We start from the raw sequence: 12,292 nt of genomic DNA, 5'->3' as shown, positions 1-12,292 counted from the left end.
TATCGAAGAATGTGGAATATGATAATAAAAAATAGAAAGGCGATCCAAGGCAGCAGAATCCATTCAAGAATATGGATTATGCGAAGAAGAAAGCCTACAGAGATGACGTAAATAGCCTACGCAGAAAAGTGATCGCGAAGAATTCAAATGGAAAAAGGGAGTAGAATGGAATCATGAATAGAAAAGAGAAACAAAATAACACAAGAACTCGATTCTGTGTCTCCTCTCTGACCTCTCTTTCCAGTCGTCCTTCTGACCTGTTTCCAGCTTCCGTAAAAAAAAAAAAATGGGTCAGCAGAGCATCAGAAACTCCTATAGATAATAATCCGTTTCTTCCACATAGAAGTTCGACTCTTTAATTTGCATCTCTCTCTCTCTCTCTCTCTCTCTCTCTCTCTCATATCGCGAAGTCAAAATTTCCGTTGAACCTATTAAAATCGGACTAAATGAGCCTTCTATTCTCTCTCTCTCTCTCTCTCTCTCTCTCTCTCTCTCTCTCTCTCTCTCTCTCTCTCTCATATCCAAAGTTAAGTTTCCGTCCATATATTCAAATCGGACAAAGTGAGGTTTGAATTCTCTCTCTCTCTCTCTCTCTCTCTCTCTCTCTCTCTCTCTCTCTCTCTCTCTCTCTATCATATCCAAACGTTAAAGTTTCCGCTCCATATATTTCAAATCGGACAAGTGAGGTTTGGAATTCTCTCTCTCTCTCCTCTCTCTCTCTCTCTCTCTCTCTCTCTCTCTCTCTCATATCCGAAAGCCAATGTTTCCGTTGCATATATTAAAATCAAACAAAGCGAGTCTTCTCTCTCTCTCTCTCTCTCTCTCTCTCTCTCTCTCTCTCTCTCTCTCTCTCTCTCGCTCATATCACGAAGTCAAAGTTTTCGTAAAATATATGAAAATCAAAGTGGGTCTCCTATTGCCTCCATTTTCCTGGCTCCAGCTATCTCTCTCTCTCTCTCTGTCTCTCTCTCTCTCGTATTTATACCATATTCCATCGGGGAATTTACGTTAGGAGGAGCCATGAAACAGTAAAGAAGCGAGAGCGAAGACCGGAGGACGGTCACGTCAAGCGGACCTTAGGAAAATTGCTACCAAAAAATTAAGAGGGTCAAAAATTGTTGGCAAGAAATCAACCCGAAAGGCAAAATTCACCGAGGAATTTCTCGAAGCAAAATTCGGAAAGACGTTCCCAGAGGAATAGTACTAAACGCTCGGAGCAACGGCGAATCGCCTTCATTTGTTTTGAAATATATTCGAGTTGAATTTAGATTTTAGGCCAAAGGCCAAGCACTGGGAGACCTGTGAGGTCATTCAGCGCTGAAATGGAAATTGACAGGAAAGGGTTTGAAAGGCGTAACAGGAGGAAAACCTCAAAGCAGGTGCACTATGAATCAATTGTTAGGGGAGGGTGAAAAGTACGATGGAAGAAAGAGAATATGAATAGAGGTACAGTTAAATGAACGAAAGTGGTTGCAGCTAGGGGTCGAAGGCACGCTGCAAAGAACCGTAAGTAATGCCTACAGTGTAACGCACGAGGTCCAATGACGGCACTATCCCCCTACGTGCTCGCCTACCGATTCAGAAGCCGCCAGCATGGAATTAGAGGAATTTAGTTCTGGTGTTCAGAAATTCATATCTAGACATAATATGGTTCGGATCCCACTACAAGCTGTAGGTGGCGTTGGTAGGTAACCAGTTGGTTCCTAGCAACGTAAAAAATATCTGCTCCTTCGGGCCAGCCATAGGAGAGCTGTTCATCAGCTCAGTGGTCTACTTGAACTAAGGTATACTTAACTTAACCTGCCTTACGTTTAGAAAATAATAAATTAAATAAGAGGAAATCGATCATTTGAAATCTAGTAGTCATTCCTTACTGGAGCTTGATTCGCGAGGGTGGATGCGTAGAGAGAGAGTTAAGGATATAATGCTATGAAGAATGGTAGAGAAAAAAAATGAAAAAGCAGCAGTGAGTCCAAAAGTTACTTTCAAGCCAGCAATATATCATAACATGAAAGTTGTCTGAGGAATGTGATAACAACAGCCGTAGTAATAGCGCAAATGAAAGGTACTGGAAAATGCTTCATGAAGATAAATTTACGGCAATTCTCGAGGTAATGATACGGGATGGTTAAAGTATAATTCATAAGTGAAGGGGAAACGCCTTTTATGTGCAAATTGGCTTTGGTGGACAAATGAAGCTATTCAGTTCCCATAAACCTGAACTGTCAACATATGTCATATCTTCTCTTTTGCTTTTTAAAACACAGTAAGGCTAAATTTTGTCTTTCGGTCTAATAACATTAAAGAATGGACTGTCAGTTTTGTTCCAGACATGTTCAATGTCTTCTCACATGCATGTCACCAACGCAGTAAGATTAAATTTTGTCATTCGGTGTAACAATATCAAAGTTTGCATGTCACCAACGCAGTAAGACTGAATTTTGTCTTTCGGTCTAAAAAATATCAAAGAATGGACTGTCAGCTTTGTTCCAGATATGTTCGATGTCTTCTCATATGCATGTCACCAACTCAGTAAGATTAAATTTTGTCATTCTGTGCAATAATATCAAAGTATGAAAAACTATACTTTCAGATGTGGCACAAGAACGTTTACCGACCTCCTTTGGCATCGTGCCACCTGAATTTTGCACCAAATACCCTACAGTGTCTTTTGGCGTTAAAGGAAACCTGAAGTCCAAATGTTCGTTCATGTGATTTCATGAAATTTTAATTATGTTTAATTTCGATTTTGTCATCGACGCGGCTATTTAGTTCAAAACTTAGCGGACAAAGCATCAGAATCTTTTGTCATGTTTTTATGATAGCAAACGCACACAAATGATGGTCTGCAACAGAAAAGGACAAAACATGATTTCATGCTATATGTAATGTGTGCTAACTGAGTTCAGTAGCTACTAATTATATTACGGTTCATAAATTGCGTAAAGTTATCTTGCTCGCCTGAAAAAGACTAGTTAATTTACAAGAAGTAAATAAAAAAAGCAGACACACACATACGCACAAACTCCGTTGAACAAAGGATGCAAACCGTGAACAATTACACGAAAAATATTCTTTTTTGAAAATATTCGTGGTTCCGAGAGGCCAAATCTTGAAGGATTGGCTAAATTCAACATTTTATTTTGTACAGAACCAACGGACTTACACTGATAAACAATGAAGCAACAGCAAAATAAATATTATGTTTTACTAACGAACAGGCGAACTTACATAGATTTACAATTACGCAACATCAACACCAATGGCTGGCTACTCGAGGGGCAATCACAGAGAGAAAAAAAAAAAAGAAAAATTGAAAAGGAAAAAAAAAAAAACTGTGTCGGACCCCGAAGGGTCCGAACAAACTCGGGAGCTGAAACAAAAGATGATGTTTGGGCAGAATAAATTTGGCGTCGTCCCATTTTGGGAATCTTCCCATGACCCGACCTGAAAATGCTTCCCAGATTTTCTTCTCGTGTTTTGAACGTGACCATTGGAGCATAGATCTCCTGTCGAAATGCTCACCCGAAGTTTGCCTTCCCCCATGCTAACACCCCCCCAACCCACCCCCACCTCTCTCTCTCTCTCTCTCTCTCTCTCTCCCTCCCCCAACTCCCAAACTCACTCACTACCCCTTCCTCTTCATTCTCCTTCCCTCCTCTCCTCCCCCTCCCCAAGGAGGTTGGCCCTTCCTTTTCCCAGTCCCTAGGGAACATACGCCCCAACCCCCTCCTCCCACCCCTGGTCATTCTATACATCTACTTCAGTTTTGCAGACTCAGCTAATGTTTAGGTACATTTATTTATGTGAATTTAAATATATATTAATACATATATATATATATATTATAACTATATTAATATATTATATATTATATATATATATCATAATCATATATATATACCTATATATATAGATCTATAATATAATAATAATTTCTATATTATATTATATATTTACATATTATTATAATATATATATAATAACTAATTATATGATATATACTTATATTCAATCTATATAATAAATATATATATATATATATTAATATAATTTATATATAAATATATATATATATATATATATATATATATATTGTATATATATATATATATCATATATATACATATATATAAATATATAAATATATTATATCTATATATATAAGATAATTACAATATATATATATATATATATATATATTAGATATACAATATATATTAGATATATACTAAATATATATATATATCTCTTATATATATATATATTTTACATATAATATATATATATATATATATATATATATATATATTTATATATATATAGATATATATATATATTATATATATATAAAGTATATATATATAAATATATATATATCTATATATATATATATTATACATATATATCCTATATATCTACATATATATATATAATTAATGAAACGTCAGTGAATTAGTTTCGTACAACCCACTTCACGTAGAATTCTCTCTCTCTCTCTTCTCTCTCTCTCTCTCTCTCTCTCTCTCTCTCTCTCTCTCGTTTTTCTGTAATTGCTCTAAATCAGCCTTTTCACATCCTTCGTTTATTGTTTACACCCGATAAGTGAGACAAATTGCAAGACGAATGCCTCCAGTCAAAAGAAGCAGTCCGGAAATGACAAACACGCGGAAGGCGCCACAAAGAAACGCCCTCATCCTTAACAATATCACTTGACAGGCGCGCATTTATCAGCGCGGTCGCTCGCTCGCTCTCGCGCAAAAGGAACGTCTTTGCTAGGGTCTATTATCCCACCCCCCAACCCCTATCGATCACCCAACCTGTTATTAATGAATGCAGGTGAGTCCCCGTGAGTTCGCCCCCTCCCAATTTTGTCAGGTGACAGATGCCATACCTCTCACCTGTCATTTCGTCGTCCGACTTACCTGGTGTAAATTGGCGATGGATTACTTCTCCTCAAAAGCGATTACAATCCCCCCCCCCCCCCCCCCCCCCTTTTTTTTTTTTAGTTCCTGGCAAGGAAGTGTTGTTTCAATTAATGAGGATGAAGGGTGGGCTACATTGACACACACACACCAACATACATAATGACGCATACACACGCACATACCAACATACAAGATGACACATACACAAACGCCTTCTTTCAATATAGATTATATTATCAGTTGTTGGGAGACCATTTGTCCCCGCTCAGGAACGCCACTCGTTTTCTGTCCTTGTTCGTTGGTGTTGTCTCCGATCTTCCTTTTTACGGATTCTAGTCTGGAAGGAGATTAAGTTTCCAGGAATTCTGAGTAACCTGTTTATGGACTTTATTCCTCTTCGTGGATTTTAATGCCTCTTTGTGGATTTTGATGCTCATTATGGATTTTATTCCTCGTTATGGATTTAATTAATTTCATTCCTCCTATGGATTTTCTTCCTAATCATGGATTTTATTCCACTTTATCCCTCATTGAAGTTTTTACCCTGGAAAAAAAAATCAACATGCACAAAGCCTACATATCGTATTGTAAATTCGTCAGTTCAAGTATGCCATGAAATAAGGGCAATTCTACAATAACTGGTCCTATTATTGTCTTTCTAAGTAACTGAAGCCTTACAGTGCTACTTGACGAGAGACCATTAGTGCTTTTTAGAAACAAATGAATTCACACCTTCAATTGTTTACATTTTTATTTTTTTTTTTTAGATTTTGATATTTCATATATATATATATATATATATATATATATATATATATATATATATATATATATATATATATATATATGCATCAAGTTACAAATGTCCTTTATCATCCAAATTCGATCTACCTCGGCAAATAATATATTTTCATAAATGTTAACAGAAGAGGAATTTTTAAGGTTGATAATAATTTCGTCCTCTCGAGGATTCGAACCACCGCACAGAGGGGGAGAAATCAGGACTTCAGTGACGTCTTTACCGACTCGGCTAACAAGCGAGTTATAAGTTGATACCGATTTCAACCTTACAAATCACTGTCGAACTCAGGTATTTTTGTAATTAAAATCGATTTATTTCCAACCACCTCTGCCATGTTAACCGAGTCGTACGTTTGCCGCACCTTGGCATACAATGAATTTTTATCACATCATCGTGATTCATATACATGTATATGAATCACGGTGATGTGATAAAAATTCATGTGCATATATATATGTGTATATACATATACATACATATATATATACGTATATATATATATATATATATATATATATATATATATATATTGCTTAAAAAATCACAGTAGATGCACGTGACTTCATTAGATAAGCGAATACCACAGGAAAATGATATTCAGAAATCCAAGCGCTTTCATCTTTACTCAGACATTGTATTTCATTCGCTCCTTGACAATGTCTGAGTAAAGACGAAAGCGCTTGGATTTCTGACTATCATTTTCCTGTGGTATTCGCTTATATATATATATACATATATATATATATATATATATATATATATATGATATATATATGTATATATAAAGTAATATATATACATATATATAAACATATACTATATATATATATATATATACTATATATGTATATCATCTATATATATATGAACTTGTTCTCAGCAGTCATAAAGTTGATACCATCTATACACGACTAATTATCAGCACTAGGCTGGAACACCAAGTCGCCTTCCTAATGAACAAGTAATTATTCATTCTCTTGCAGCAAAGCCTACAATTGAATGAAGTCGAATGTGATTATTAAATTTACAGGAATAATTAAAACTTTCTTTTAACTACGATGGACGGAAGTATTCTTAGAGAAAATTTAAAAACATTTACTGAAAATAGAATAAGACGTATAATTTAGGCCACACGCCAAGCGCTGGGACCTGTGAGGTCATTCAGCACTTACGGGAAAACAGAGTAAAAAGGTTTGAAATATATAACAGGAGGAAAACCTGGCAGTTGTACTATGCAACAATTGTTATGAGAGGGTGGAAAGTAGGATAGAAGAAAGAGAATATGAATGGAGGTACAGTAAAAGGAATGAAAGGAGCTGCAGCTGGGGCTGAAGTGCCTACAGTGCACCAAGTGAGATACACGGGCGGTACTAGGCCCCTACGGGGTCAAGAATCGTAGACACGAATACGTTGCGAAAAATTTTACAAAAGAGGGAAAATAACGTGATACTGTGACGTAACAAGAAAGGATTAATGACTTAAATTTATTTTTTTTTAAATTGAAATATATTTCATAGCGCATAGCGCGTTTCCCGATAAAGAAAAAAAATGAAGACTTCTAATCGAGGGAAAAATCGTATTAACTTAAAAGGTAACAACACCCAGATGGAAATAGTCAAAAATAAAATTTTTAAATTAAGACAAAAGGAAAAGTTGAGACGAGAGAAATAAGATATACACCATCCAGCTAATTAAAGATAAACTAAAAAAGTCAAATACACGAACAAAAGCAGAGACGATAAGTCGGAAAAAGAAACAGACCTTTGACGGACAGGCATGAAATGTAATATGACTCTGACGAACAGGTGAAATGGAGCGAAAGTGAAACGGAAAGAGAGAGAGAGAGAGAGAGAGAGAGAGAGAGAGAGAGAGAGAGAGAGAGAGAGAGAGAGAGAGAGAGAGAGAGAGAGAAAGAATAAAGGGAGGAATTAAAGGCGTTCTGACCGAAGAAATCAGCTTCGGTCTAACAGTCCTCTTTTGCATTCATGTACTTCCGAGGCAAAAGCAAAAAAGAAAGCAATATCGACTTATTGTTAATCTATATTTCGCCCTATTTTTTTCAAAGCCTGAGATCCAGAGGATGGCCTTTGGGCAATGGCTGGAGATATCCTGGAAAAGAGGCGACTTGTCATTAATTTTCCTTGTCAGGAGTGCATTTCTGAAAAGAGGTTTTCTTTCCATTTTTCGCCTCTGACACGAAAATCCATGGGAGAGCCTTCAGGCATTGACTTGGGAGTACCCTGGAGGAGTCTCATAATCAGCAATTTCTCTTGCCAAACGGCGTAGTTCTTTTTTCTTCTTCTTCCTCTTCATTTTCGCATTCCTGGAATCTATCCGAAGGATGGTCTTTGTGCCACCTTAGTCTGGGAAATGCGTAGGATGCCCTTTAGGCAATGTCTGCAAGCGTCCTGGAAGAGAGTATAGTTCGGTAATTTTCCTTAACAAAAAAGGTATTTGTTTTCCTTGATTTTTCCTTGGCTGGAATCTACCCGGAGGATGGTTTCAAAGCCACCTTAGTCTGGAAAATGCATAGGATGCCCTTTTGGCAATGTCTGCAAGTTTCCTGGAAGAGGGTATGGTTCGGTAATTTTCCTTAACAAAAAAGGTATTTGTTTTCCTTGATTTTTTCCATGGCTGGAATCTATCCGGAGGATGGTTTCAAGGCCAACTTAGTCTGGAAAAGGCGTAGGATACCCTTTAGGCAATGTCTGCGAAAATCCTGGAAAATTGTATTGCTCAGTAATTTTCCTTAACAAAACGCGTAATACATTTCCTTCTTTCTTTTGGTCCGTGACTAGAAAGCGTCCAGAGGTGCCCTGGCCAATTTGTCTGGAAAATGCATAGAATATTCTTAATACAATGTCTACCAGAATCCTGGGAGAGGGTATTATTCAGTAATTTTCCTTAGCACAGAGACTGATTTCCATGGTTTCCATAAATGGAAATCATCCAGAGGGAGTCCTGGCCACCTTGTCTGGAAAATGCATTAAACACTCTTTAAGCGATGTCTGTAAGCATCCAGAAAATGTATTATTATTTAGTAATATATTCAATAAAGAGCGTATTTTCTTCCTACTTCCTGTTTTTCATGACTGGAAACCATCCATGACTGGAAACTATCCTTCGGGACACGTTGTCTGGAAAATTGAAAAGGATAACCTTTATGCAAGACATATAAGCATCCTGGAGCAATGTCTTAATCAGCAATTTCGCTAGTCAAAATGTGTGTATTTTCCAGCATTCCTGGAAACCTTCCAGACGAAGGCCTTCGGGAGAATTCTGAAAGTATCGGAGAAAAATCTAGACATCATTAATATCACATTTCAAGGATTTTACCTTTGAACATTTTACTCTCTACGATGCGAATCAACCGGGGACTGGACTTTCAGCAATTCCTGGATGCAATGTATTCCGGTAAGGAACAGAAGTTGTTGTGAGAACTTTGCCTGGACTTCCGTGAAAGAGAAATATTTTACTTTTCGCTCGTTGAAAGGAATCGACTAATTAATTGCTCTTGTTAGACAGCGTATACCTCTGAAAACTTTGCCTCAAGACGGCAAGATTTTTTTTCTTGTTGCAACAGCGTTGCAAAGCTGTTGATTTCATACACATTTGCAAGAACACTTCAAGTGCTGTTGCAAAGCAACTCATCGTATTCATATAGGATTATGTATACTATATATTGTATTCATTTCCGGAATAGAGCTATCTCTTCTGATACGCGACAAGCATGTTGTCCTTCTGCTGATTTCTGAAGACATTAGCGAGTTGCTAGGCTAATATTGTGTTTAACTTAACAAGTTGTGCATATTATCTTTCTGGTAATTTCTAAAGACATTAGCGAGTTGCTAGGCTAATATTGTGTCTTGTTTAACACGTCAGCATATTATCTTTCTGATAATTTCTGAAGACATCAGCGAGTTGCTAGGCTAATATTGTGTCTAGTTTAACACGTTATGCATAGGGGTAATTTAGTATAGACAGTCGCTGTTTACACTCTCAAGTTTACTTTACTCTTACTCTCTAAACATGATAACCCCCAAAAAACACCATGAGATCCCGAAGACTTAATAATATGTTCCAAATATCTTTCAAGCTTTTCTCTGACTTAAGCGATATTGCTCATTGACCTATTTTTATGCTTTCATTGAATGCTGCTTACAATCACTTATATTCTATTAATGATCTTATCTGTTGCGGAGATAGATTATTCAATTTAGATCACTCCATTTTGCTTGAAAGATGTTTCATTGCAACTCAACAGACAACTCACAAGACCGTTTTTGATTGTTCAACCAGATAAGAAAAAAATATATGAAAGTCTGACCTTAGATCACTAAAATCATACAATATATATATATATATATATATATATATATATATATATATATATATATATATATATATATATATGAATGTATGTATATATATCATATCTATATAATATATATATATATATATATATATATATAGATACTACTAGATATATAACTCTATATATATATATATATATATATATATATATATATATATATATATATATATATATATATATATATATATATATATATATAATATATATATATATATATATATATATATATATAATAGATATATATATCTATATATATATATATTTATATTATATATAGATATACATATCTATATATATATATATATATATATATATATATATATATATAATATATATATATAGATATGTATATCTATATATATATATATATATATACAGTAGACCCTTGACTCACGAACGCATTGACCCACGTACAACTCGATCCCCGACCAAAATTATAGGTAAAATTTCACCCTTGACCTACGAACTAACTTTGAGATACGAACAAAAAAAAATGCGGAAAATAAAAATTCTGTTTGGGTCATGAACTAATTTTGAGACATGAACATTTGAAAAATGCTGGAAATTTCTGGAAAATAACAATTCACTTTGTTTCACAAACTAATTTTTAGACACAAACATTTGAAAAATGCGCGAAATCGCCCAGCACACGTGAGAGCGTTTGAGTTGCCATGGGAACAGCCATCCTCCAGCCGCCCACGCACGCGTCACCCACGCATCGCTCTTTGTCTCATCTCATTGTGTACAAGACGTTCGTCAATTCGCTTAGCATTTTTTGCGCTAAAACTTGTGATTTTCTTCATAATGGGCCCTAAGAAAGTGAAGAGTGGTGGTGAAAGTAAGAAAGTGAAGAGTGATGGTGAGAAGAGGGTGCAGAGGAAGATAACCATTGAAATAAAGAAAGAAATTATAGAAAAGTTTGAACGTGGTGTTCGCGTGACCCGATATCGCAAGTGAGTACAAGATGGCCAAGTCGACAATTTCGACCCAATTTTGAAAAACAAGGATGCCATTAAAGAAGCAAATGTTGCGAAGGGAGTGACAGTACTAACCAAGATGAGATCGCAAACCCTCGAAGAGGCAGAAAAAATAATTTTGAAGTGGGTACATGAGAAACAGATGGCAGGTGATAGTGTAAACGAGCCGATCATCTGCGAGAAAGCTCGGCAAGTGTATCAGAGTTTGCTGAAGGAAACTCCTTCTACTAGTGCCACGCCAGATGATTTTAAGGCTAGTAAAGGGTGGTTTGATAACTTCAAGAAAAGAACTGGAATTCACTCTGTAATTAGGCATGGTGAGGCTGCTAGCGCAGACAAGGCTGCTGCTGAGGCATTCGTGACTGAGTTTGCCGAGTTCGTGGAGGCCGAAGGATACGTCGCTCAACAGATTTTCAATTGTGATGAAACGGGCCTCTTCTGGAAGAAGATGCCCAACAGGGACATTTATCACCCAAGAAGAGAAGGCGCTCCCAGGCCACAAGCCAATGAAGGATAGGCTTACGCTTTTGTTATGCTCAAACGCAAGTGGCGACTTGAAACTAAAGCCGCTACTTGTCTACCATTCAAATAACCCGCGTGCCTTTAAGCAGCACAACGTAAATAAGGCCAGACTGCCTGTAATGTGGAGGGCCAATACAAAAGCATGGGTGACACGGAACTTGTTTATGGAGTGGATTGATGAAGTGTTTGCGCCGACCGTGAGTCAGTACCTAACAGAGAACAAGCTACCCCTGCGGTGCCTTCTGATCATGGATAATGCCCCGGCACACCCTTCGTACTTGGCTGACTGCAGTGAACATGACTTCATTCAGTTCAAGTTCCTTCCACCCAACACGACCTCTGTTCTCCAGCCCATGGACCAACAAGTCATTAGCAATTTTAAGAAATTATATACGAAGGCGCTCTTCTCCAGATGCTTCCGTGTAACTGAAGAGACAAAATTAACCTTAAAAGAATTTTGGAAGAAGCACTTTAATGTTTTTCACTGCATAACCCTCATTGATAACGCATGGACTGAAGTTACGTACCGCACATTAAATTCTGCGTGGCGGAAACTTTGGCCCAGTGCGTAACTGTCCGTGACTTTGAGGGCTTCGATGCAGAGATTGTGCAAGAAATTGTGTCCATGGGCAACAGTATGGGTCTACAAGTCAACGACGAAGATGTTGAAGAATTGGTCGCTGAACAT

Source organism: Macrobrachium nipponense, chromosome 26 (assembly GCF_015104395.2).
Source record: "Macrobrachium nipponense isolate FS-2020 chromosome 26, ASM1510439v2, whole genome shotgun sequence".
Taxonomy (NCBI): Eukaryota; Metazoa; Arthropoda; class Malacostraca; order Decapoda; family Palaemonidae; genus Macrobrachium; species Macrobrachium nipponense.
This window is presented reverse-complemented; position numbering follows the sequence as displayed.